We start from the raw sequence: 25866 nt of genomic DNA, 5'->3' as shown, positions 1-25866 counted from the left end.
AATGGGGCAAAGCAAGACCACCATAGCCTGCCTTCTGCATGAACATGAGTATGCAGTTATTTCAGACATGGAAGGGCATTGGACTTGCCTGGAATAAGACTCCCCTCTTTGCTGCCTACAGCGGCTCAAACTCTCTCCAGTCCAACCCAGCGGTTGCCCCTCCTCTTGCAGCTGCTCCCCAGAGAGTGTGAAAGCTTAAATGGCCAATATTTTCCCCAGCTCAGCACAAAGCGCAATCATTGCAGGGCAGCCAGGAAGGGCTGTTAGCTTGATTGGGTCCTTTTTTCATCTCCACGTCAGCTGTTAGGCTGTTCAGCTCATGCAGGGTGACTGCTCCTTTATTACCCAGCTCTGGAGCGGGGTGGGTGGAGTCCTTAAGTTATAGCAAGAATGTGGCGCCACTGCATACCGCCCCACACAGCAAACGCTTGGGATATCTCCTCTCTCTATTGAAAAACTAGAAATAGCACCTCATTCCCAGCCAGGAATCAAGTCCAAAGCCCTCCACCTCCATCCCATGCTGAAGGTTCCCTAACCCTAACCCCGCCCCTGCTTCCTCCTTTCTATTTGGGCGGGAGACATTTTTTTCAAAGACCTCCAGATGTACTGGGGTTAGGGGAATGATTACTTTAGAACACATTGGTAACTACTTCTGCTTCCTAATGGAGGTGGTACAAAACACTTGATTCCTATACCATCCTATACCATTCTCTACAAATGCTTATAGAGAAATCGCTCTATATGTTTTCCATAAATTCACTTAATTAATCCTCACAGCAACCCTAAGACAAGTGCATTATCCGTATTCCCATTCTACAGACCAGGTTACGGAGGCAGAGAGAGGTTAAGTAACCTGCCCAAGGTCACACAACTGTTGAACAGAGGGTTTGGGACTTGAACTTAGATCTTCTGGTGCCATTAACTTACTCACTAAAGGGAGGGGAAAGTGGACATGGCAAAGGCCAAAGCTGGTTTGTCTGTGAGGCTGGGGTATGGGGAAAGAGTGGATGGCCATTTCTTTTGTAGGACACAATGATGAGGGTTTGGAGCCTGACCTTGGTAGGGGGCTGCATAGGAATGTTTAGATAATAGAGTTTCTTGGGGAGTGAGAGAAGGAAAACACTGGAAAACAGGAAAGTGGGGGAGTCTTGAGAAAAAAGACTGGCTGCCAGACCTCTCCCTTGCTCCCCAAACCTCAGCAAAGTCTGCTGCAACCAGAAATGATCCAGGTTGGGGGATAGGGAGCAGACAATTGCATAGCCAGAGATAGACATCCAACTCTCAGATTTCTTGTTTCATGTAACTGGAAAGTCCCGGGTGGATTTCAGGCCTGGTTGGATTCAGGGATGCAAATAATGTCGTCACTTGTCTCTCCTTCCTGGCGCTACATTCCTCTAGGCTGGTTTCTTTCTCAGGCAGGTTCAATTACATCCCACCAGCATAGCAACATAGCATAGAAAGAGAGATCTTTTTCCCAAGTGGTTCCAGCAAAAGTCCCAGGGAAGGTTCTCATTGGCCCAGCCTGAGTCACATGACTGGGTCACAAGACTGTCCCTGACCCAATGGCTGTGGCGATGGGGAGAGTTTGACTCACTTAAAGGGTGAAGTATAATGGAAGGGTGATTCCCCAGTGGGACATGAGAAATTTCCTTCCAGAAGGAAAGACCCTAGGCAGGAGGGCCACAGACATCCACTGTGGGGCCCTGAGGTGAAGAGGAGGAAGAAGAGAACAGTTGTACGATAGCATCCACCAGTGAGATTAGGAGGTTAAGGGAGAAGCCTCAAGTGATCAAACCGCATGGTCCCTCCTGCCTACTCTCACCTGAAATTGCACAGAAATCATGCTCAGGGTGCAGGGCTGCCTGCAGAATGAGCAATAAGAAAAATGCTTTGAAAGTCAAGAACAGAGAGCTTAATAATGCACCTCAGTTTCCTTTCTGTAAAATGGGGTCAAAAATAGTACCAACTTCATAAGGTTGTGAAGATTAAAGGGGTTAGTAACTGTGAAGTGTTCAGAATGGTGCACATAGGAAAGACGCAATGAACACTGGGTTCTTGGGACTTCCCTGGCGATGCAGTGGTTAAGAATCCTCCTGCCGGGCTTCCCTGGTGGCGCAGTGGTTGAGAGTCTGCCTGCCGATGCAGGAGACATGGGTTCGTGCCCCGGTCCGGGAGGATCCCACATGCCGCGGAGCGGCTGGGCCCGTGAGCCATGGCTGCTGAGCCTGCGCGTCCGGAGCCTGTGCTCCGCAACGAGAGAGGCCACAACAGTGAGAGGCCCACGTACCGCAAAAAAAAAAAAAAAATAAAAAAGAATCCTCCTGCCAATGCAGGGGACATGGGTTCAATCCCTGGTCCAGGAAGATCCCACATGCTGCGGAGCAGCTAAGCCCGTGCACCACAACTATTGAGCCTGCGCTCTAGAGCCTGTGCGCCGCAACTACTGAGCCCACATGTCGCAACTACTGAAGCCTGCGTGCATAGAGCCCGTACTCCACAAGAGAAGCCACCACGATGAGAAGCCAGTGCACTGCAATGAAGAGTAGCCCCCGCTCACTGCAACTAGAGAAAGCCCACACACAGCTACGAAGACCCAATGCAGTTAAACATTAATTAATTAATTTTTTAAAAACACACTGGATTCTTTGTTAATCCAGGCCACATAGACCCTGCATATTCCCACTGCCACCCCTTTGCCTAGATTTTCCCTCCACTACCTCCTTGGCCACATTCAGCCCTCCTCCTCCAGGAAGACCTCCTGGGATCCCCAGTGCACTCTGAGCCTCTAGAACCCCACAGACCTGGGCCTCAGCTCCAGCTCTGCGACCCTGAGAAAGTGGCTTCACCTCTCTGAGCTGGTCTCCTCTTCTGGAAATGTGGATAATTAAAAGCACCTTGGAAGGCTCTGATAGATTCTAAGCCTTTGGCTGTATTAAGAGGCTAGGGTCTCTCTGGGGTTGGGGTCCTCTCCCTCGCATTTCTCAGTGTCTTAGGGAAACCCCATTTAAAATGCTGATAAGTTCAGCTTGGGTTCTCACAGTTCAGAGCTGAGCCCTAGATCTACACATAACAGGCTGTGTGACACTGGGCAAGTCACTTTGCCTCTCTGAGCCTCAGTTCCCTCGTGATAATCCCTTGATCACAGAGAGGTTATGAGGCTGCCAATAGCCTCTACACTGTGTCTAGGAAAAGTAGACATTCATTCAATGGGCATTCTCCTTTACCCCTGCTGCCAGTCCAAATGCCACCTCTTCCAAGCAGTCTTCTGTGATTATACAACACTGATGCCCTCTTGGCCTCTCCTCTTGCCTGCACACTGGCTTCTTGGAAGTTCAGATCAGGCCAGTGTGCCTTCAGAGTCCCTACTGCCTGGCATGTGGCCCTGTAAACAGTGTGTATTCTAGAGATTTTGAGACTGATGATGATGACGATGATAATGATGATGGGCGAAAATGTCATTTGAGACCTCCCAGGTGTCCTTAACTCTTCTCCCAATTTAATTTCAGCTTAACTTGATTCCAGAAATCTTTTCAAATCCACGTTTGCAAGGATGTAGGTAAAAACAAACACATAAAACCCAGCATCTGCTGTGTACCCAGCTCTCTCCTAGGCTAGCCTCTTTTTTCCAGTTTCAAGCAGTGTCTTTGCCTTTAATGATGAGGCTTTCATGCAAACAGAGTTTCATGGCCTGCATGATTTGGAGTGGCACACACAGAGGAACACTTTTTACTGTCATAGTTATGTATTTATTTTAACTGGGAATTGCATTTGGCTACATATATCTAAAAACCCAAATCACAGTGACTTACTCAAATAAGAGATTTCTTTCTCTTTGTTAAGAGACAGCTCCACCGTGCCATCGTAACTCGAGCCCTTTTCTAAGCCTTTTATTCTAATGATCACCTTATGGTCACAAGGCGGCTGCTCTACCGCCAGCATTGCATCTAAATTCCAGGCAGGAAGAAGGGAAAGAACAAAGGGAAAGAGATCAGCCTTAGTTCCTTCTGTTCCCCACCCCCATCCCTTACTTTTTAAAGAACTTTCACAGACCTAACCACAGCTAACTTACATCTCATTTGGCCAGAGGTGGATCATGAGCCACCCCTACGTGCAAAGGAAGCTGGGAAAGGTGGAGTTCAAACTGGGTACAGTGCTGTCCTAAAGAAAACTAGGGTTTTATTGCAAAGAAAGGTAAGAAGAATGGATATTGGGAAAGCAACCCGTAGTGTGGACTACGCACACCAAACCTATGATTCGCAGGCATTATTGCTTAGAGCTTCAGTTCTCATGCTTGAGCACGCGTCAAAAATCCCCTGGAAGGCTCGTGAAAACACAGGTAGCTGGGCCCACCCCCAGAGTGTCTGACTCAGTAGGCCTGGGGTGGGGCCCAATCATTTGCATTTCTAACAAGCTTCCAGGTGACTCTTGGCTGCTGGTCTGACATTACACTTAGAGAACTGCTGACAGCAAGGCAAAGTCAGTACTCAGATAAAAATACGTGAATTGTTTTTATTTTTATTTTTATTTATTTATTTATTTATTTATTTGCGGTACACGGGCCTCTCACTGTTGTAGCCTCTCCCGTTGCAGAGCACAGGCTCCGGACGCGCAGGCTCAGCGGCCATGGATCACGGGCCCAGCTGCTCCGTGGCATGTGGGATCTTCCCGGACTGGGGCACGAACCCGTGTCCCCTGTATCGGCAGGCGGACTCTCAACCACTGCGCTACAAGGGAAGCCCATGAATTGTTTTTAAAGGGACTAATAATGAGAATGCAATGGTTTAGCTATATTATTAGCCAGGACCCCAAAAGAAAATAGAGGAGGGCACAGTCAGATGGGAAACCGAGAAAACTTAACAAAGCGACCATTTGTAAAAGTCTGGGCAGGGGATAGTACCCCTCCCCCAATAGCAATATGGGGAGTTGTTACAGCCCATGAAAGGGACAAGGGTGAGAGCCTTACTAGAACCCGAAGCCGGGTGCTATAGGAGAGGAGCACGCAATAGGAGTCTTATCCTTTATTGAAGGGACACAGCCCACCTGAAGCAAGGCAGAGAGGAAGCTGGGGAATAAATACCTTGGCTTCTTTCTCCACCAGCCTCCAACTGCCAGCTGGTACCTCCTATTGGCTGAATCCAGCTGGATACCAGAGGGCTGGGAGGTTGGGGGATGCAGCCCACAGGGGTCATCCTGCATGGAACAGAACGGAAAAGGGGTGGAGAGGAGACCTGCAGAGACAAACGGAAGATGTCCAGCACAGACAGAGAAAATATCACGACATCATGATATACAGGAGTAGCTGAATTTGGCAAACCACAATTTAAAGTAAGTAGCCACCCAGGGCTTCCCTGGTGGCGCAGTGGTTGAGAGTCTGCCTGCCGATGCAAGGGACACGGGTTCGTGCCCCGGTCCGGGAAGATCCCACGTGCCGCAGAGCGGCTGGGCCCGTGAGCCATGGCCGCTGAGCCTGCGCGTCCGAAGCCTGTGCTCCACAACGGGAGAGGCCACAACAGTGAGAGGCCCGCATACCGAAAAAAAAAAGGTAATAAAGTAAGTAGCCACCCAGCTCCTTTATTCATTCATTCGATTATTCATTGAGCACCTGCTGTGTACCAGGCACTCTACCAAGTGCCAGGGATTTAGGGCTGAATTAATCATGACTCCTGCCCAGAGAGGATGCTGTCCTCTGGGGTCCAAGGCACTGTGGTAGAGGCCGGGGCGGGTCCCCTTCCCCTGCCTCCCTGCGGCCATAGCCCCACCAGCCAGACTCACTGTCCCTTCCACTGATCTCATTCACTTGTCACCCACAAGAATTTTGGTGTGATTTAAGCTTTCATTAAAGTTTAACTACGGGGGAAAGACTGCAACAACAACGAAAATCACCTGCTTCATCAAAAATCACAATGTTATTATGTGCTGAAATAGGGGCCGTGGGACTATGCTGGGGGGATTTGGTTGGGATTAGGGACAAAATGCATTGAAACCGCTGGGTGCCCGCGCGCCCCCATGGTAACACCCCGTAACCCTTTACGCATATAGGTTTATATCCGGCGAACTGTTTCTAGTATTTTTCCCCCTAGCCTTCAGCGGCCCTTGTGCTGCCGCTTCAGCCTTACACAAAATGTCTGTCTCCACGCTCAATAGCCAATAACAAAAACGATGAAGAATCTGATGCAGACGCGGATAATTGCTCTGGCTTCCTCTGGTGAATTTAAATAGCTTTCTTGAATTACTGCTTTTGACACGATCAATAAAATTGAGCTATTGCTGTATCAGGCCTTTCAGCAAATACACAGGAAGCTGTGCTCCGAGGGCTGATGGTTCAGGAACCCCTGCTGTCCTGGCGGGCAGGGCCAGGGTCTTGGGGACAGTTGATGGACTGAGGACAGGGATGTACTGGACTGACCAGCAGCCCAAACAAGAAAAGCAGGTGAACTTCAACATTCTGCCTTCTGGCTGACCACACTTTTCCTGTATCCCTTTCCCCCCAACAAAAAAACGGCAAAACTTACCTGTCTGACATCCCATTCCCTGCGCTTTCTAAAAGGACAGCTGGCCAATGAGATACCCCAACCTATGCCTGGGTATTAACTCAGCACCTTCCAACAAAGGAAGTGACCCCAAAGGTGGCTTTGACAACACCTTGAGACCAAAGATTAACTCTCGTGGTGAGACGTTAGATAAAGGAAAGATATCAAGACAGGAAAGAAAAATTTTAGGTAAAATTCACATAACGCTAAATTAACCATGTTAACGTGTACAACTCAGAGACATTTAGCCCATTCACAAGGTGCAACCACCAACTCTGTCTAGTCCCAGGACATTTTCATCACCCCAACAGGAGACCTCACACCCATTAAGCAGTCATTCCCCATTGCCGCCTCTCCCCAGCCCCTGAAAGTCTGTGTCTCCGCTAAGTATTTGCCTAGAAAAACTTTTTTTTTTTTTTTGGCCTGGCCGCACACGGCTTGCGGGATCTCAGTTCCCCGACCAGGGATTGAACCCAGGCCACGGCAGTGAAAGCCTGCAATCCTAACCACTAGACCACCAGGGAACTCCCCTAGAAAAACGTAATGCCTTGTAACCCCAATATCGGCTGGTTGAGTCCATGTATTTTGAACAGAGGCTCTAAAACCCAAGTGCCTGGAAGAAATGAGGCTGCAAGAGTGATCATTCTTATTCGGGCTTCTCTTGGACTTAATATTCAGGGGTCCAGGACTTCCCTGGTGGCACAGTGGTTAGGAATCCTCCTGTCAATGCAGGGGACATGGGTTCAATCCCTGGTCTGGGAGCATCCCACATGCCGCAGAGCAACTAAGCCCACGTGCCGCAACTACTGAGCCCGCACGCCTAGAGCCTGTGCTCCGCAACAAGAGAAGCCACGGCAATCAGAAGCCCGTGCACTGCAACGAAGAGTAGCCCCCGCTCGCTGCAACTAGAGAAAGCCCGCGTGCAGCAAACGAGACCCAACGCAGTCAAAAAAAAAAAAAAAAAAAAAAAAATTCAGGGGGCCAGAGACTGTAAAGGTTTAGACAAAAGAGAATCTCCAGAGTCAGGCTAACCTGAGTTTAAATCGCAGCTCCCTTGCTTTTCCAGCTGTGTGACCTTGGGTACTTGCTATGTCACCACTTTGAGCCTCAGTTTTCTCATCTCATCAATGGGGATTTTAACTGTACACTTGCCTCCATGGGTTGCTGTGGGGATTAAGTGGGGAGACACAGAAAGTTCAGTTCAGGGCAGGTCCTCGGGGGCTACCCTGGGTTGAATAGTGTCCTCCCCAAGTTCATGTCCACCCAGAACTTGTGAGTGTGATCTTATTTGGAAATAAGCTCTTTGCGGATGGAGTCAAGTTAAGATGGAGTCACGCTGGATTAAGGTGGACCCCAAATCCAGCGACGGCTGTGAAGACACAGGGACCCAGAGAGAAGACAGCCAGCCTGGTAGCTTCGAGCCAAGAAATGCCAAGAGTTGCCGGCAGCCGCCAGAAACTAGAAGAAAAGCAGGGAAGGACCCTCCCCTGGAGCCTTCAGAGGGAGTACGGCCATGTTGCCACCTTGATTTCAGACTCCTGGCCTCCAGAACTGTGAGAGAATACATTTCTGTTGTGTTAAACCACCTACTTTGTGGAGTAATTAGTTAGAGCAGCCTGAGGAAACTAGTACAGGGAGGGTTGGACAAGTGGAAGGCCCTGTGATCACTGCTGGGTGATAACGGAGTCGCTCAGGAGGGCAAGTGGGTCAAGGGACCCAAGGGGCTACGGAAACTCTCTAGCAGCCATCATAAGAGTCAGACCTCACCTCCAGCTGCCTAGGCCTTTCAGGAGGGTAAGGTCAGGGTCAAGGATGGGTTTTGGTGGGTGAGGGCTAGAAGCTAAGTGAGGCCCAGTCCCAGGGTGAGCTGAGGGACGGGTGCCCAGGCCTCTAGACTCAACAGCCAGCTGCAGAAGGAAAAACAAGTAGCTTCTTAGAGGGGTGCCACCTGCCCCTGCTGGAATCTATCCCCCGGTCTCCTTATAGCATGGTGGAGGCAGGATACCACTGTTAACCAAGCCGTCAAGATGGATGCTGATACCCCAGAATCAGAGATGACGTGGGAGGGACTTCCCTGGCGGTCCGGTGGTTAAGATTCCGCGCTTCTACTGCAGGGGATGCGGGTTCGATCCCTGGTCGGGGAGCTATAATCCCACATGCTGCGGGGCACGGCCAAAAAATTTTAAAAAATAATAAAAAAAGAAAGAGATGACCTAGGGAGACACCATGGGGTGGTGGTCCAACCCCAAAGCTGCCTTCCCGCCTAGCCACCCACGGATCAGAGGCCATCCCCAAAGTGCCGGTTACATCCAGGATAACAGCCACCAAGACGTCCTGCCCGGCTTCCCTTGCACCCTGAACTTGACCCTGGGAAGTCCTGTTCTCATAGAAAATGAGCATTTTCCCAAGACAGCCCAAAGCAGAACGAAAGAAGCAAAGCCAAGGGGAAAGACGGTCATCAGCATTCATGCTACGGTTTTGCCCATTTCCACCCGATAAAATCCACACGGAAAGAATCCCAGGGAAGCTGGGAGGATGCAGGCTGAATTTTTGAGAAGATAGTTTTGGATTTCCCGGCTAGTGGGCTGACAAAGAGCGGGAGAATGATGAACTCCTGACAGGTCAAAAGATGCTGTCTTGCCCCGGGGGCTTCCAGATAAGGGCAGGTGATTCTTAAGTCTTGCTCAGTACATGTTTCACACCAATACAGAGGTTCTGGGCACCTGGGGGCTGGGTGACAAGCCCCCAGGATAGGTAACCACGTCCTTGTCCCAGCTCTGCACACGTGCACAAGGCAATCACTTGGCCTGCATTCCCTTGGAAGTCTCTGATTGCATAAATGTTATTGCAGATCTGGTCTCTGACCTGAGGAGATTCCAGCCGAGGCACTCACAGGGCCCCGAGAGCTTTCAGAAGAACTCCAGTTTGAATTTCTGGAGCCAAACCAAACACTGGACTCGAAAACGTTTTCTTATTATCTCATTCCCTGACTATGGAACAATCACCCCATTGAAAAGCCGTGAGCCCGCCCAAGTTTTAAATTAAACCTCTTGAGTTTTCCCTCTGAGAGCAGATAAAAATCCTTCCAGCTTATGTTTTGAGGAAAGAATTTGGTTTGTGTGTCTGGGTGTGTGTGTGTGTGTGTGTGTGTGCGTGTGCGTGTGTATTTCCCCTAAAACTCATTTTCTTTTGTTGGATACTGTGAAGCTCTGTTTAAATATTTTACTTGAGGAAATAATTACGTTTGATGAATGTTGAAATACCCTTCCAGGAGCCAGTCCTGCCTGCTGCCTGGATTCCAGAATGAAGCCCTTTCTGAAAGAAGAGGTGAGGCCCCTTTCCAAGAAGTAAGCCCCCCAGAGTGGTCTTGAAGAGCTTTGCTGACGTTGTTACAAGAGGTATTTATTCTCCACCCATCTATTTATTCGTTGGATGTCCACCACAGGCTCTGAAAATCCACTGCGTATAAAAGCTCAAGTTGCAGTGATGGAGCGCAGAGAGGGAAGAGAGTGGGTTTTGTTCCTCGGCTGCGGCAGGAAGAGGCCCAAGCTCTGCTGTGGGCTCCATCCTGAACAGCTGGGCGAATCCTGGCCAATTCCTTCCCCTCTCATCATCTTAGACGCCTCCCCCGACAGGAAGGCTAATCACAGGAGCTCCTTTTGTGGAACCGTCATTAGCAAATGCACGGGAAATACTTGCTGCTGACAAACATTTGCCCAGCGCCTACTATGTGCCAGATTCTGTTCTAGGCACCGGGGAGACAGCGGGGAACAAGACAGACAACATCCCTGCCCTCATGGAGCTGACGTTCTAGAAGGTGGGAGAACTCATCTGTTTCAGACTCTGGGAGTAGTTTCTGATTTCGTTTTGGAAGCTATGCAGGGCTTCGTGTGGTACCTGGTACATAGGTCAACACTTCTCTTCTTCTTTGTTGTAATAAAATGAACGGTAAACCACCAAACACCAGAAGGGAAGGGCCCAGCCACAGTGGGTATACGGGTAGGGTTGGTGGCAATTCTGGGTCTGGAGGCGGCGGCCACTCGGGGGCCCCCATGAAGAATCCTCAGCCCAGCTGACCACACTACACGGATAAAAGTGAGCAAAGAGGCCAGGTTCCCCTCTGCCTGCCCTCCACAGCCAGTGATGAAAAGCCAGCTCTGAAACCAAGGGCACAACCTGGCAACACGGTGGGGGAACCCAGCCTGCCGACAGATTGGGGTATTTCACACATACCCCAAATGTCTGGCTTCTCTGGAAACATCGGAGATTTTGCCACATTGGGGCGGATTCCTGCCCGGCTGTGCTGGGCTGGGGTCTCTGCTCTCCAGGTCACTCCTGTCCCCTCCTTTATGTACCCACATGGCCTCTGACAGCACCTGAGTTTTCAATCCCTTCTCTAAATGGAGTGGGCAGGAGTTCTGATGAGGTTACGGGTGGCACTTTAAGTGAAAAGAAGCTTTCTCCATCCTGGTCAGTGCGGGCGTGGGATGGCGTGGTATGAACCCAGGACTGGGAACCAGATAATCAGTGGTTCAAATCCTGGCTCTGCCACTCAGTGGCTGTGTGATCTTGGGAACCTCAGTTTTCTCATCTTGAAAATGGGAAGCTGTGTCCCACTAGGCTATTGCAAGGAATGAAGGAACATGAAAGGTCTACTATGCACCAGGCACAGTCAGGGCCAGGGACACAAAGGACTAGACAAGGGGTTGAAATCCAAAACCTACAGAGATCAGACAGGTAATGTAAATGGGTAAAACGGCTTGGGTGTGGGGCAATAGGGACTGGTGGGGAGTGGGGTGACGTGAACAAGAGAGCACCCGCCTTGTTTAAAGGCCAATTCCGGCTACTTGTCATCATGTCAGAATGTCGGGCCCAAGGTTACCATATCTCCTGATTTTTTTTTTTTTTAACAAAAGCCACAGATCCAGATTTTTAATGTGAAATCTCTTAACTTTATTATCTTTTTTTCACCGTGCCATGCAGCATGTGGGATCTTAGTTCCCTGACCAGGGATCGAACCCGCGTCCCCCTGCAGTGTAAGCATGGAGCGCTAACCTCTGGACTGCCAGGGAATTCCTGAAGTCCCCTAACTTTAAAATGATGCCAATTAATTTGTTAAAAATGATAAAACTGTATGCAAGGGCAACTAAATCCCTTTGTGGACCACCCGTAGGCAACGTCTCGGTGAGAAACATGGGATTTCCGCTCTCGCTGACTGTGCAGCCTGGGCATTACAGGGGGGAAGCTTGCTACAAGGAAAAAATTTCACAATTCTGGATTTACCATTTGCGATCATTCTCTAAAGGGGAAGCACTGAGAGCCGGGAAAGTGCATTCTGAGGAGAAAGGGGAAGTGTCTTGAAGAAGAGATGGTTCTGCTGAGACCTGAAGGCCTGCAGGCAGGCCCAGCAGAAGGAACAGCATCAGCAAAGGCTCGGCAGCGGGACTTTAACCTGCTGGCCTAGGGACCTGAAAGGCGTCCAGCACGACACAGATCCCTTGCCAACACAAGGGCTGCTTGTTCCATCTCTCACCCGCGTGGCAAAAAGGGGCAACCCTTCTAGAGAATTCTGTGCCAAGCTCAGGAATCACCAACCAGAATGCCAGCAAGTGGAGGGTGAATCAGGCTACCCTGGAGACACCCTCCCCATGGACCCGCTGGAAATCTGAACTGGGGGACCCTCTTCTGGGCCTCTCTGGGCCTGACCTAATCCACCACCCAGGTCTTAGCTCCCAGGCCCTGCCCCATGCCCCTCTTTCCTGAAGGAGGGAACCTGGACACACTTCAGAGTCTTGTGCGATTATGTGCTGTTTGGGGCATCTGGGGCGAAGCCTGGCACATTCCAGAACAAATGGAGTTAGCGGGGGGTTCGGGGGGGAGTTGGCACCCCTTCAGCAGGGACTAGAGGGGAGGAGAGGAGAGGGGGCACATGGAGACCCACCCGTCTGGGTCCCATTCTTCCCTGCTGGGTCTGGATCCAGTTTTGAACTTCACCTTTTTCCTGCTCTGGCCTCAGCCTGTTCCAGCTCGCCATGGGGTCTTGGAGAGGTGCTATGTGTCGGCGGGAAATTCTTCGGGGTCAGGCTCAAGGTCAAACTGATTTGCATGTGAGCACCTGCTTCAGGCCGGCACTGGGTTTACGGGGAACCAGACAGCAAAGGCTCCACCACACCTGGAGGTGGGGCCGTTTGGGAGGCGGAGTTGAGGGGACCCCTGGTGCCCCTAAATCCCTTACAACAACGGTCGCATAGAAGCCCAGAACCTCCTCTTCCTGCAGATGCGCCATTAAGAATGTTAAGGGCCAGGGCTGGGCATACAGTCAGTGCTCAATAAATGCACACCCAAAGAAAGGATGATCTGAAATGGGACCGAACAAGCCTGCTTCCTGAGATCATGCTCCACAACACAGGGAGCTTGTACACTCTCTAACGACCACTGGGAAGAAAAAATATTAATAAGTTCAACCCTAATCAAATCTGGATAATTTCACTAGAAACCTTTCCATAATTTCATCAGCATTAAAGGATTACAATAGCAACAAATTAAACCAACAGGCATGAATTTAGTTGCTCAAGAGGAAAATGTAGCTTGATTTAGAAACGGATGTTACAGTTTATTAACCAATCTAAATTAATTCGATTTTGAGCCGCTGTTAAATATACATTAGGATGTATCACCCAGTAGCATAGCTGGCAGGAGGAGAGAAGGGAGGGGATGGAAAAGAAGCAAGGCCAACGTGAGCTTTGTGCCTGCACACAAAACGGCGTGTTGATTCTGCCGTTTTGGGCTGGGGGCTCAAAACTGGAGAAGGGAGTACCATCCGGGTCTCCTAGTAGCAAGAATTACAAACTCAATTCAAGCTGGCTTAAGCCAGAAAAGGGGTTTCTTATCTCAGTATCTGAAAATGTCAGGGCTTGTCAAGCTTCAGGTACAGCTGAATCCAGGTGCTCAAGGTCAATAGTACTTGGCCTTTCTCTCCTTCTTCGTCTGTTTTCTTCTCTATAGACTTTACTCTCCATCAAGATAACCCCCAGCAGCTCCAGATTTTCATTCTACCGGCGTAACCACCTCGCAGAAAGAGAGCACACCCCAAATCCCAGGTAAATCTCTCACTGACCTGGCCAAGGGCATGAGCCACTCTGATGGGCTAGGCTCGGGCCCCTCACTCATCCTTGAGCTAGAGAGGAGAAGAGGATGGTCAGATCCACGTGGGGCAGGTGGACGGAAAGCAGGAGAGGAGCAGTTCCCAGCCTTGAAGATGGGAGGAAGCAGCAATGACCTTTCTAGAATGCAGGCCTCCTCCAGAAGCTAAAAGAGGCAAGGAACAAATTCTCCCCTGGAGCCTCCAGAAGGAACCAGCCCTGCCGACACCATGATTTTAGTCTGCAAGACTCATTTTCGACTTCTGACCTCCAGAATGGTAAGAGAATAAACATAGATGGTGTTAAGTCACTAAGTTCTTGAGATTTGTCAGAGCAGTGAGAAGAAACTAATACACGTGTGTAGGACCATGCGTTCCCCTTGGGCATGAGGCATCAAACCTACCATGGGGTAGGAGAGACTTCAAAGACAACAGAGCGAAAATATTTTAGGCTGCAACAATTTCAGATCTACTAGGGTCCAGAATGCAAGATTTGCTTGAATGGCTACCCTAAAATATAAGCCGTCAAAGACATCCCAGGCTGCATGCAGGCTGTTTGTTTGTTTTATTGCAGTGTAGTTGATTTACAATGTTGTGTTAGTTTCGGAGGTACAGCAAAGTCAATCAGTTATACATATACATATATTCGCTCTTTTTTAGATTCTTTTCCCATATAGGCCATAACAGAGTATTGAGTAGACTTCCCTGTGCTGTACAGTAGGCCCTTATTAGTTATCTATTTTATATATAGTGGTGTGTGTATGTCCATCCCAGTCTCCCAGTTTATCCCTCCCCTCTCCTTACCTCCTGCTAACCGTAAGTTTGTTTTCTACATCTGTGACTCTCTTTCTGTTTTGTAGATAAGTTCATTTGTACTCTTTTTTTAGAGTCCACATACAAGCAGTACCCTATGATATTTGTCTTTCTCTGTCTGATTTACCATGCCGGCTGTTTCTAACTGTGTCTTCACAGATCAGGGCACCCACTAACAGATTCAGCACCATGACAGCCTTGACCGTCATCCCCTGGGGTCTCCCGCTGCGGGACACATGCGTGACTGATTGACAGCCCCACTGCTGTGCTCTGAACCCACCCTGAGCCACACAGGTGCTCCCACCAATGACCCAGCGAGAAAGGGAAATAAAGGTAGGCCCATCCCAGCAGGATGTGGGATGCCTCCGATGGGGGACCCCGGCTCCAGGATTCCCCATCAGCCTGCACAAAAACTTCCTTAGAACTGTGCTGAGGCCTGAGCCCCTCCTGTCTCACTCCGCATGGAGGCCAGAGTTGCATCTCAGCCTGAAGCCTCTCCCACTTCCTCCTTTTCTCCTAGAGCTGTTTTCCCTAATGGCCCACTTGCACGTCGAATCTCACCTTGGCATCTTCTTTTTTCTTTGTTGTTTTTTTTTTTTGCCGTGCCACGTGGCTTGCGGGATCTTAGCTCCTCGACCAGGGATCGAACCTGTGCTCGCGGCAGTGAAAGCCCGGAGTCCTAACCACTGGACCGCCAGGGAAGTCCCTCATCTCGGCATTTTCTTTCTTTTTTTTTTTTTAAATAAATTTATTTATTTTGGCTGCATTGGGTCTTTATTGCTGCGCGCGGGCTTTCTCTCGTTGTGGCAAGTGGGGGCTACTCTTCGTTGGGGTACGCAGGCTTCTCATTGCGGTGGCTTCTCTTGTGGCTGAGCACCGGCTCTAGGCGTGCGGGCTCGGTAGTTGTGGCTCGCGGGCTGTAGAGCACAGGCTCAGTAGTTCTGGCACACGGGCTTAGTTGCTCCGCGGCATGTGGGATCTTCCCGGACCAGGGCTCGAACCCATGTCCCCTGCATTAGCAGGTGGATTCTTAACCACTGCGCCACCAGGGAAGTCCCTTGGCATCTTCTTGAAGGACCCAAACTGACCCAGCACTGTGAGAACTAGAAAAAGAGAACTGCCTGGGTGGATGCATTACAACAATCAAATGCTTCTTCCAGGATAAGCAGCTGAGCAACAAGCCGAGCACGGCCCGAGAGCACCCCAGTCCCCTCTCCAGTGGGCGCCTTTGTGCAGCACACAACACACACACTGCGCGTGGCAGGCTGCTGAAGACCGCTTGGCTGGAAGGGGATTTTGGACGGAACACTGATGCAGGCGGGCCAGGAAGCTCCCATCTCACTACGCGGGGGACCAGGAGAAGCCCAGGCACACCCTGCACACACAGGACCAAACGCTACTCCGCATCTGCCCTCTGGGCTGTGCCCACCACGGGCACCCCAGGAGCTGAGTGAAGACACTGTTCTCAGCTAGGACCACTTTGTGTGGCCTACGCTGGGTTTTCTAGAACCTTGAATGACTAGATGGCATCCTTTATAAAGGTGGATTTTAGCTTCTCTTGAAAACTCAGCTGACCTCATACACAGAGTCCATGTCGTCCACTTGGGCAGTGCCACTTCACAGTGACGTCGCTCTCTGGCCAGGCCCCGTGTATCCCAGCCTGCCACAGTCCCCACGTGGGCCGTTCCAACCCCTCTCCTGCCAGGGCTGGCCAAGCTGGTGATGCCACCGACTCGCTGTGTGACCTTGGCCCAGCCGCTGCCCCCCTCTGAGTCCTCCTCACCTATTCCTGCAACCGAGGGGGACAGGCTCTTCTCATCTTCAAGGGCCCTCCAGCTCCGGGCACCGACAACGCTGGGGAAGATGGAGAGGGAGATAAAAGAGAAAACAGTTCTGCTTAATTGCCTCATTAAGCTCTCCTTGTTGGAAAGCCAGAATTGGAGCAAGCTTCCTCTGTTTTATTGCTTGCTTGCACCCTCCCCAGCTGAATGATGCAGCTGAATGCTGAGGGGGAGGGGGAGGGGCCTGGAGACAGACGAGGGTCCTTGGGAAGGACCTGGCCAGCCTCAGGCATGGTGAAGTTCACATCCCTGTCAGGGTTTTATTTGGCCACATGGAACAGAACCCCTCCAAAGCCATTTTTTGTTTGTTTCTTTCTTTCTTTGTTTTGGCCAAGTCTCGCATCTTGTGGGATCTTCGATCCCAAACGACGAGGGATTGGACCCGGGCCCCAGCAGTGAAAGCGCCGAGTCTTAACCACTGGGCCGCCGGGGAGCTCCCTCCCCGACAGCCACCTAAAAGAGAGTGGGATTTATATTCCTCCCATGTGCCAGTGATGATTACAAATGCTACTGTGGAACATGACTTATGCAGGTGCCCAGGGCTGTTCTCAGCATGGCACAGAGATGAACTCATATTAACCCATGTCTTGGGGTGATTAGTGTCTCCCCAAAATTCACATCCACCTGGAACCCGTAAATGTGACCTCATTTGGAAATGGGGGGTTTGCAGATGTAACCAAGTTCAGACGAGGTCATACCAATCAGGGTGGGCCCTTAGCCAATGATGGCTGTCCTTATAAGAAGAGGGAACTTTGGACACAGAGACACACAGAGGGAAGACAGTTATGTGTTGACAGAGGCAGAAATTGCAGTGATGCATCTACAAGCCAAGCAACATCAAGGACGGCCGGCAACCACCAGAAGCTCAGAGAGGGGCACGGAATAGATTCTCCCCCAGCGACCCCAGAAGTCACCAACCTTGCTGATGGGTTGATTTCAGATTTCTGGCCTCCAGAACTGTGAGCGATTAGATTTCGGTTTTTTAAGCCACTAAGTCTATGGTACTTTGTTGTGGCAGCCCAGGAAATGAATACACTCCAAGAAGTGGGTTCTGTCTTCATCCACATTTTACAGATGGGAAACTGAGGCACAGAGAGGGCAACTAGGGCAAAGTTGTACAGCCTGTAAGTAGTAGAGTCAGGATTTAAACCCAGCCCATTGGGTTCCACCTCAAAGATTTTCTGCCAGAGAGAGAGGCACATGCGCAAGTGGACACGCGTCTGTGTGCACAGATGCGGCCAGGAACCTCTGCAGGGTCACCTGTGGGGTGCAACAGGGTACACACGGTGCTGACACAGAGGATTTGGCCCGAGTCCACAGAAGGCGCCTGTGAAGTGATGACGAACGGGCCACGGGAACCGAGTCGCCACAGCGTGATCACATGATCACATTACCAGCTCAGTTGGAAGGAATATGGCCAGTCTGATGGATGAGATTTAGCAGGTCAGAGCCTTTGCTGATGGAATGATCCCCAATCGACTGTGCGTGGCAGGAAGCCTCAGCACAGGAAGGAATGCCTGGGCTGGCGATCAGCATGGACCATCAGGGGACGGTGCTCAAACAGAGAACGGGACGTCCTTGGAGAGCTGGGGCTTTCCTCTGACACCACTTCCCTTAGTCTGTCTGAGCCTTTGTTTCTTCCTCCGTGAAATGGGGCCACGGATACACACAACGTGGATGATCTCACAGATGTTATGTTGAGCGGAAGAAGCTAAACACAAAAAAGCACGTTCTGGATGACGCCATTTCTATGAAATTCTGCCAGGAAACCAACCTACGGGGAGAGAGTCAGAATAGTGGTTCACTCAGCAGGGTGGGTGCTACTGACAAGGAAGGGACCCAAAGGAGCCTTCTGGGGGCTGGAAATGTTGTGTATCTGGAGCTGGGGGGTTGTTACTTGGGTATATACACACATGGGGAAATTCATCAAGCTGCACCTTAAGATTAGTTCCCTTTACATATATATGTAAATGCATATGTATGTATATTTCATTGGAAGGAGGGAATGGAGGGAGGGAAGGAGAGGGGAGGGGAGGGGAGGGGAGGACAGGATGGAAGGAAGTTAGTTTTCGGTCACTAATGTCCTAAGTATTAAATCCTATAAAACGGATTGACAACTCGGGGGCTGGTACAACTTTTATTCCCATTTACAACAAGGCAGTAATTCCGAGGATGCACAGTTGGAACCCGGCAGATGGACCTTTCACCTGCACTCCCCCAAGTACCACCTCCTTTTCACCCTATGAATCCCCAGTCCTAGTCAAGAACAGTGTGGTGGGCAAAGCAGAGTTACTCCAATGAAACTTCATGGCCACAGCCCCCAGATCCTCCCCTGAGCTCCAGGAGAAAAGGAGGTGGTTGGAGGGCAACGAGCCAGGGCCCTTTGGGCTCCCCACCCCGGCAGCACAGTGGCAGAGACCGTCCTAGTTGTCCCCCCAAATCCAATGGCCCCTTCCTCCTGAGTAAGAGAAACCCTGACTTTTAGCTGGGCGCACAGCTGGTGGGAATAAAGCCAACATTTCCAGGCTCCCTTGCAGCTAGGTGTGGCCGAACAATTCAGTCCTGAAACTGAGTCCTCCTAACGCTGAGTTCCCTTATTGAGTTTATGATTAATCTCACTCTGCAAACCTTTATTCCCTTTCTTGTCCCCTCTGACCTCAATCCTGTGCTAACTGAACACTAATCACCCAGAGTCAGATGCTAAAATTGCAGTTGTTGATGACATCATTAATGTACTAAAATTGCTCTTATAGATCTCATCATTAACGTACAAACTCAGGGTGTTTCTCCAGGGCAATATGAGCTCACAGACACCTGAACCATGGATCATTTGACCAGAAAATCATAAACCAGAGACATCCTGAATCCTGATTAAGAAATGTCACATGATGATGATTAATCTCAGCCTCTATTGTTCTTCCTCTTTTTAAAAAAAACCCTTAACTCAAACACCAAGTGGGAGTGGATCTGAGGCTTGTCTCCCACTCCCTTGCTTGGTGCCGTGCAATAAATTCTTACTTTGCTGCAAATTCCCACTCTCAGTCTGGCTTCCTGCACCACAGGCACGCAGGCATACTGCTCTGTTTCAGTACTGGCCACCAAGGTGTAAGTGGAAGCAGTATGTTTGATGTCTGGGAAGGATCCTTAAAGGGAAGAGAAATGGTCGTCTTCTGGCCTTCTCCTTTCTACTGGCTGGAATTCAGATATGGTGGCTGGAGCTGCAGCAGCCCTATTAGACCATGAGATGCAAGCCACGACTCCCTCCTGATTTTTTTCTTCTAAGAAGTAAACTTCTATCTTGTTTAAACTCCCATTCCAGGGTTCTCTTTCAAAGGTTTTCCTAACTCATAATGACAATAAAGTGTCCAAGCAGTCACAGGGTTTCAAAGTTTTGGGGGTAGCCTCCAAGTAGCCTTGTTTTGTTTGAAAGGAAGTGATCTTTTTTGAGGGTATTCCTGAGGCCTTAGCACTGATCACAGAGGTGACATTTGGAATGACAGAAGGACCCAGCCATGCTTGTATATTTTGGACTTGTGTGTAGAGGCAATGTGATTTAAATACCTCTAACCCATCAAGTGTTACCCACCATAGGGAAAAATATTTCAAATAGCAAACTAAACTCCAGCAGCTATTACATCATCCCTGTTCCAAATTCATTTTCTCAGTATCTTGTAAATTGCAAACTATCTCCAACATAGAAAGGGTAAAGTTAATAACAGTAACAGATTGTCTATCTCCAACCACGCGAATTAAACAGATATTAACACTTTGCCAAATTTGCTTCAGATCTCTCCTTTTACAGAATTAAAAGGTTGCAGATCCAGCTAAAGCCCTCCTTCTCCCACAAACACACACAGCATCCTCTCCTCCAGCCCCACACCCCAGCCTCCAAACCCAGACTTCTCCTACACAGACTGTCTCCATAAACCATAGGTGGTGTGGTAAAAACCGCTTTCTTATTCTAACTATTTAAATTCATTTGCTCATACATAGTTGAAGCCATCACTTTACTGCAATTTATGTAAGACTACTGAGCCCATTGGGAGGATGTAGGTCTTTGGGGAAATTTTATTCCACCAATATTGCCCAAAGACATATGTGCTATTTTATTTTTCTCTAGTCCATGTTACAGTAAATGTGTAAGTTATTCAAATTAAAAGAAACAGCTGAACTGTGTACCAGCTAAAATTATCCTGCGTACCACCAACAGTACCCTACCAGTTGGGAACACAATCTAACCAGCCCCATGAGAGCTGGATTCTGTGACCCCACTCTCCTCCGAAGGTCAGCCAAACTAGAATGTTCCAGACACTTCTGATCGTACCCTGTGACAATAAAAATAAAACTTGAGCACCAATCCCCGTGATAGGAATATTTCTTAACTTGTAATTTATGCATATGTCCTCTAGTATTACTCAGCCGTTTTCTTACTGCTCACCTGTATTACTGGAATTATCCTCCGTCTGTCGCTTCTCTGCAGGGAGATGTTTAAGCCACTTGTCCATTTCATGAGGGTTACTTTAGTTAATCCCAGGTACTCTGGTCTTAAAGTCGCTAGCCCGGGCTTATTCACGCTGCAATTGTGACAGGTGTAGAGGGCACTCCTTCACCCCAGGTGCTGCTGAAAAACAAACAAACAAGCATTTATTGAATGCTTACTGTGTTCCAGGGCTGTTCTAAGCTGCTTTACTCAGACTAGCTCATTTAAGCCTCACAACAGCCCAGGAAGTGGTGTTATTGTTCATTTACAACTGAAGCTCAGAGGCTGAGAAAAGGCCAAGGTCACAGAGCTGTCAAAGGGGAGGCGGGAATTAAACCCAGGCTGACCAGCTCTCAGCCCACACGCTTACTTAGCCAGTGCCCTTCAGCCCTCCTGCAGGAAAAGGGCAACCCTCTGTTTTCTAAGGCATCTTGGGAAGGGATTGTGACATGGGACCCGCTGACATTTGGCCTGAGAGCAGGGGCACCCATAACGAGTCGGACCTTAAAAACTAGTAGAGAATCTTTACCTGTGGATTAGGTTCTAAAGTGAACCAGTGAGTTAAAAAAAATTAATATAACCAGTTATCCTTAAATCACGCCTAAAGTAGAAGACCATGCCAGGGAAGTATAGCACAGCAAGCGGCTCCTCTGTTGTGTGTGCAGGTCTTTGCCTGCTTGCTCTACCCTTGGCTGTGACCTTTATTTGCTGGGCTGTCCAATCAGCTGGCTTCCACCCAGTGTCAGCCAATGGGAGGCACCGGTTGGAACTGGAGGGCGGGAGGAAGGGAGCACCTAGAGTGTTCAGAGTATTTCTCCCCTTCTTTCTTCTATGTTTTTTTTTTTTTTTTTTTTTTTTTTTTTTTGGCCACGCAGCTTACGGGATGTTAGTTCCCTGACCAGGGATTGAACCCATGCCCCCTGCAATGGAAGCAGGTGTCCTAACCACTGGACTGCCAGGGAATTCCCTCCTTTGGTGGTTTTCTCCAGTAGTGACTGCATCTCTGCTGCATGTCTACTGTATCTCTAGCTCTTGCCAGACAGCCCTGCCAGGGCTCTAGTTCCGCTGGATGAACCAAGCTCCTAGTTTGGGTACCACCACCTCCTCCATCTGTCCTTCTAGTTTAGCAACGGCAGTGGCTTCCTGCTGTTACTGACCACTGGACTTCCCAGCTCTTCCGTCACCTGTGTGACCAAATCCCTGCATTAAACTCCTTTTGTTGAAACACCTAGGGTGATTTCTGTTTTCCTGATTGGACTCTGATTGGATACGCACTGAACAATGTTTGGGGGCCATGTCATATCAAAACTATGTACATTTGGTTGGCATTCCAAGTGTTGATAAGTAGAGCAACTGGAACTCCCAGATGTCATAGATGGCAGTGAAAACTGGGAGAGCTACTTTGGAAAACTGTCACTAGCTACTAGAGCTAAGCCCATGCCTAGTCTATGATTCAGTAATCCCACTTCCAGACATGCTCCCAAGAAAAATGCTTACAAATGACCATCAAAAGACATAGACGAGGGGCTTCCCTGGTGGCGCGGTGGTTGAGAGTCCACCTGCCAATGCAGGGGACACGGGTTCGTGCCCCGGTCCGGGAAGATCCCACATGCCGCGGAGCAGCTGGACCCGTGAGCCATGGCCGATGAGCCTGCGCATCCGGAGCCTGTGCTCCGCAACGGGAGAGGCCACAGCAGTGAGAGGCCCGCGTACCACAAAAAAAAAAAAAAAAAAAGAAGACATAGACGAAAACATCCACAGCAGCTTTCTCTGAAATAGCCCCTCTATTCATACAACTGAAAACTGCACAGAAATTTAAAAAGAACAAACTGTTGGTTTACATGTCAACATGAATGACTCTCGCCACCAACGGAAAGCGGAAGAAGCCGGACACCGTGCCTGTTAAGAGCTCATCCGCTGTCGTTTCATTGAAGTGAGGTTTGGGAATGGGTATAAGGGATCCACGTGATGCAGTCCCAACAATAGGGACCCCCAGAAGGGAGGGGTGGGCTCTGCCGGGCATGAGGGCAACTTCTGCGGTGATCAAAATCTTCCACGTCTGGATCAGGGTGCTAATAACCTTAGCGTAAATGTGCAAAATCCATCTAGCTTCACATTTAAGATTTGTGCACCTTCCTGTGTATTGTTCCTCAACAAAAATTCTTAACTTTGACCATGAAGTTCTCTCTCAGCTTGGCAATATGACCAATGACTGACATGGCAGTGGGGACAACAGACATCCCCCCCGCCCCTGCAAGCAGGGATGTGAACAAATACTTACACACTCATGTTCACAGCAGCACTATTCACAATAGCCGAAAGGTGGAAGTAACCCACGAGTCCATCAACAGATGAACTTAATGTGGTTTACATATACAATAGAATATTGTTTGGCCATAAAAAGTAATGAAGCTGCTGTGAACCTAAAAAATAAAGTCTATTAAAAAAAATAGAGAGAGAGAGTGTATATGGGGGGGGGGAAGAATGAAGTACTGATACGTGCTACGGCATGGATGAACCTCAAAAACGTGATGCTAAGTCAGCCAGAGGCAAAAGGACAAATACTGTATGATTCCAAAGTGTGAATTTTGTAGGGGAAGCACCATTCAGTCTATAGCATGTACATTTACTAAAATAAAAAATAAAGCAAAATAAAACCCCACAAAAAACATTATATATATATAAAACACACACGCACAAACCCTGACCTGCCTGGCTGAAGACAGGAATGACCCTGGTGCAATTTACGCTCCAGAGCCCAGAGCCCTGCGTGGAACCAGGCTGAGACCACACGCTTACTTTTCCTGTGCTTTTCCTGTGCTCCATCCTGCCTCTCTCTGTGGTCTTTTGCCCCAGGAAATCACTCCTGTAAGTATCCCTCTCTCTCGGGCTGCAATTATTAGAAGCAGGGGTGCAGGGGCCACACGGGGACTCAGACCACAGCCCTGGGCGTCCACCTCCCCACCCCACCCCCCTTTTTAACATTTATTTATTTATTTGGCTGCATCAGGTCTTAGTTGCGGCACGCAAGATCTTCGTTGTGGCATGTGGGATCTTTCGTTGCGGCGCCTGGGCTTCTCTCTAGTTGTGGCACGGGCTCCAGGGCATGCGGGCTCAGCAGTTGCGACGTGGACTTAGTTGCCCCAGGGCATGTGGGATCTTAGTTCCCCGACCAGGGATCAAACCCATGTCCCCTGCGTTGGGAGGCGGATTCTTAACTACTGGACCACCAGGGAAGTCCCCCCATCCCCTTCTTTACCTGCAGCAGGCTTGGCCTGGCTGTCTAAGTGTAAAGCTGATGTGGCACCAGCCTGTCCCCAGCGTCCAAAAGTCCTTCTGAAGCCTGTGGAAAATCTGGTTTGAGAGCTAATGGCCAGGAACGGCCAGGAACAGCAGGTCTCTGCTCCCTGGGACCTGCCCCCGGGCCCCGCCTGCCGGAAGCGAACCGTGTCTTATTAAATCCACAGTCAGTACGCCTGACCCAGACTCTGATCTCAGGGGCGCGGCCCCGTGACCTCACCAAGGGGTTACCAGCTGAAGCCGTGAGCACAGAGCACACAGGGGGAAGGGGAAGGGAATCACAGGGCCCGGGGCCTGGCCTGGGAAGTCTCATTTCTGGGTGGCAGAGAGCAAGCAGGGGTGTCTCAAAGATACACACAGCTCCAGGTTTCATTCTCGACTTTCTTTGCTGAAATAATCACTGTGTACAAACATGAAATATTGGGTCCCCAGACAGCACTAATTGTCTCCTTTGAAAGGACTGGTGACAGGATGTTGCACTGAAATAATTATGGCTTTTGCATGTGAAAGGGGAGGGAGGGGAGGGAGGGAGAAGATCTTATTTGATTATTTATAGTAAATAGCAGGAGCCCAGTTGGATAAAGAGAGAGCGTTCCATTTTTTTGCAGAGAGAAAGGCAGCCACCCCCGTCTGGGGCTGTGGAGTGACTTCTGGCCGGACGTGGGCTTCTTCACTAGGGGGACAAGAGACTTTGCTGGACCAGAAATCGAGAAAGATAGATATGCCCTGTTTGACTGAGGGCAGTCGGGTGGCTGGTGGAATCCGGGTCCCTTGTCCTAATTAATAGTCAAGTGTTAACAGTGTAAAGATTGCCAAGATGTTCCAAATATGGCCCTCCATGACCTACTGGTGTTTAGAGAAGAAGACGTGGGGAGAAGGGAACATCGCGTGTTAAGCACCTACTACGTCCCTGCTGGGTGCTTTATCAGCATGCCTTTCATTGCCTGTGGCTGTATGTTCAAATATGCAACAAAGCTTTATTGAACACCTACTATAAGCTGCACGGCAAACAATCACAGAAGCTCAGCGCATAGCACAATAAGCATCGATTTAGCTGGGTGCAGGGTGGCCGGGACCCACTGCTCTAGGCTGGCTCACCTGGCAGTCTCTGGAGGCGTCACCTGGACGGGTTTTGCCGCTGCAGGTTGGGTGATGGAGCGGCTCAGAGGCTCAGCTCTCTCATCCTCTCTCTGGGACCAGCATCCTCTCCTCGTGGGGATGGAAGAGGAGCAGGAGCGCAAGTAAAATCCAGCAAGGGCTATGCTCGGACCTGCCACGTGGTTAAAGCCAAAATCAAGCGGTAGAAAAGCAAACTCCGCCCCCAGAGTGGGAGGAGCTGGGCAGTGGGAGGAGCTAGAAGAGTGGGAAGAGCTGGGCAGTGGGAGGAGCTAGAAGAGTGGGAGGAGCTGGGCAGTGGGAGGAGCTAGAAGAGTGGGAAGAGCTGGGCAGTGGGAGGAGCTAGAAGAGTGGGAGGAGCTGGGCAGTGGGAGGAGCTAGAAGAGTGGGAGGAGCCGGGCAGTGGGAGGAGGTGGAAAGGCGTAGAGGGTGAGGACTGGAAGCCAAGGCCAAAATATGCTGCTCGCACATCTTCTGTGCCAGACTCTGTGCTGTTTGCTTGAGGAAGCCATTGTTTATTAGACACCGAGTGTGGGCCACTTATTCATACATTCCGCAAATATTTACTGAGCGCCTGCCAGCCAGCACTGTGGAACCGGCACCGTGGAGTGCTGGAGAAACCCTTGTCAACAAAAACAGATAAGT

At 49.8% G+C, this 25866-nt stretch overlaps 1 long non-coding RNA gene across 1 annotated transcript; it reads right to left on the bottom strand.

Moving 5' to 3' along the window:
- Positions 1-14231: 14231 nt before the first annotated feature.
- On the bottom strand, positions 14232-25367 carry LOC132502803 (uncharacterized). Its single transcript, XR_009534521.1, has 4 exons — positions 25204-25367; positions 20764-20946; positions 17244-18099; positions 14232-16338 (listed from the first exon to the last, which is right to left on the bottom strand). It is a non-coding gene; the product is annotated as an uncharacterized LOC132502803 (long non-coding RNA).
- Positions 25368-25866: the final 499 nt, after the last annotated feature.

The sequence above is a fragment of the Mesoplodon densirostris genome, chromosome 15 (assembly GCF_025265405.1).
Source record: "Mesoplodon densirostris isolate mMesDen1 chromosome 15, mMesDen1 primary haplotype, whole genome shotgun sequence".
NCBI classification, from domain to species: domain Eukaryota; kingdom Metazoa; phylum Chordata; class Mammalia; order Artiodactyla; family Ziphiidae; genus Mesoplodon; species Mesoplodon densirostris.
Note: the sequence above shows the minus strand (reverse complement) of the source record. Positions and strands in the feature narration are given on the sequence as shown.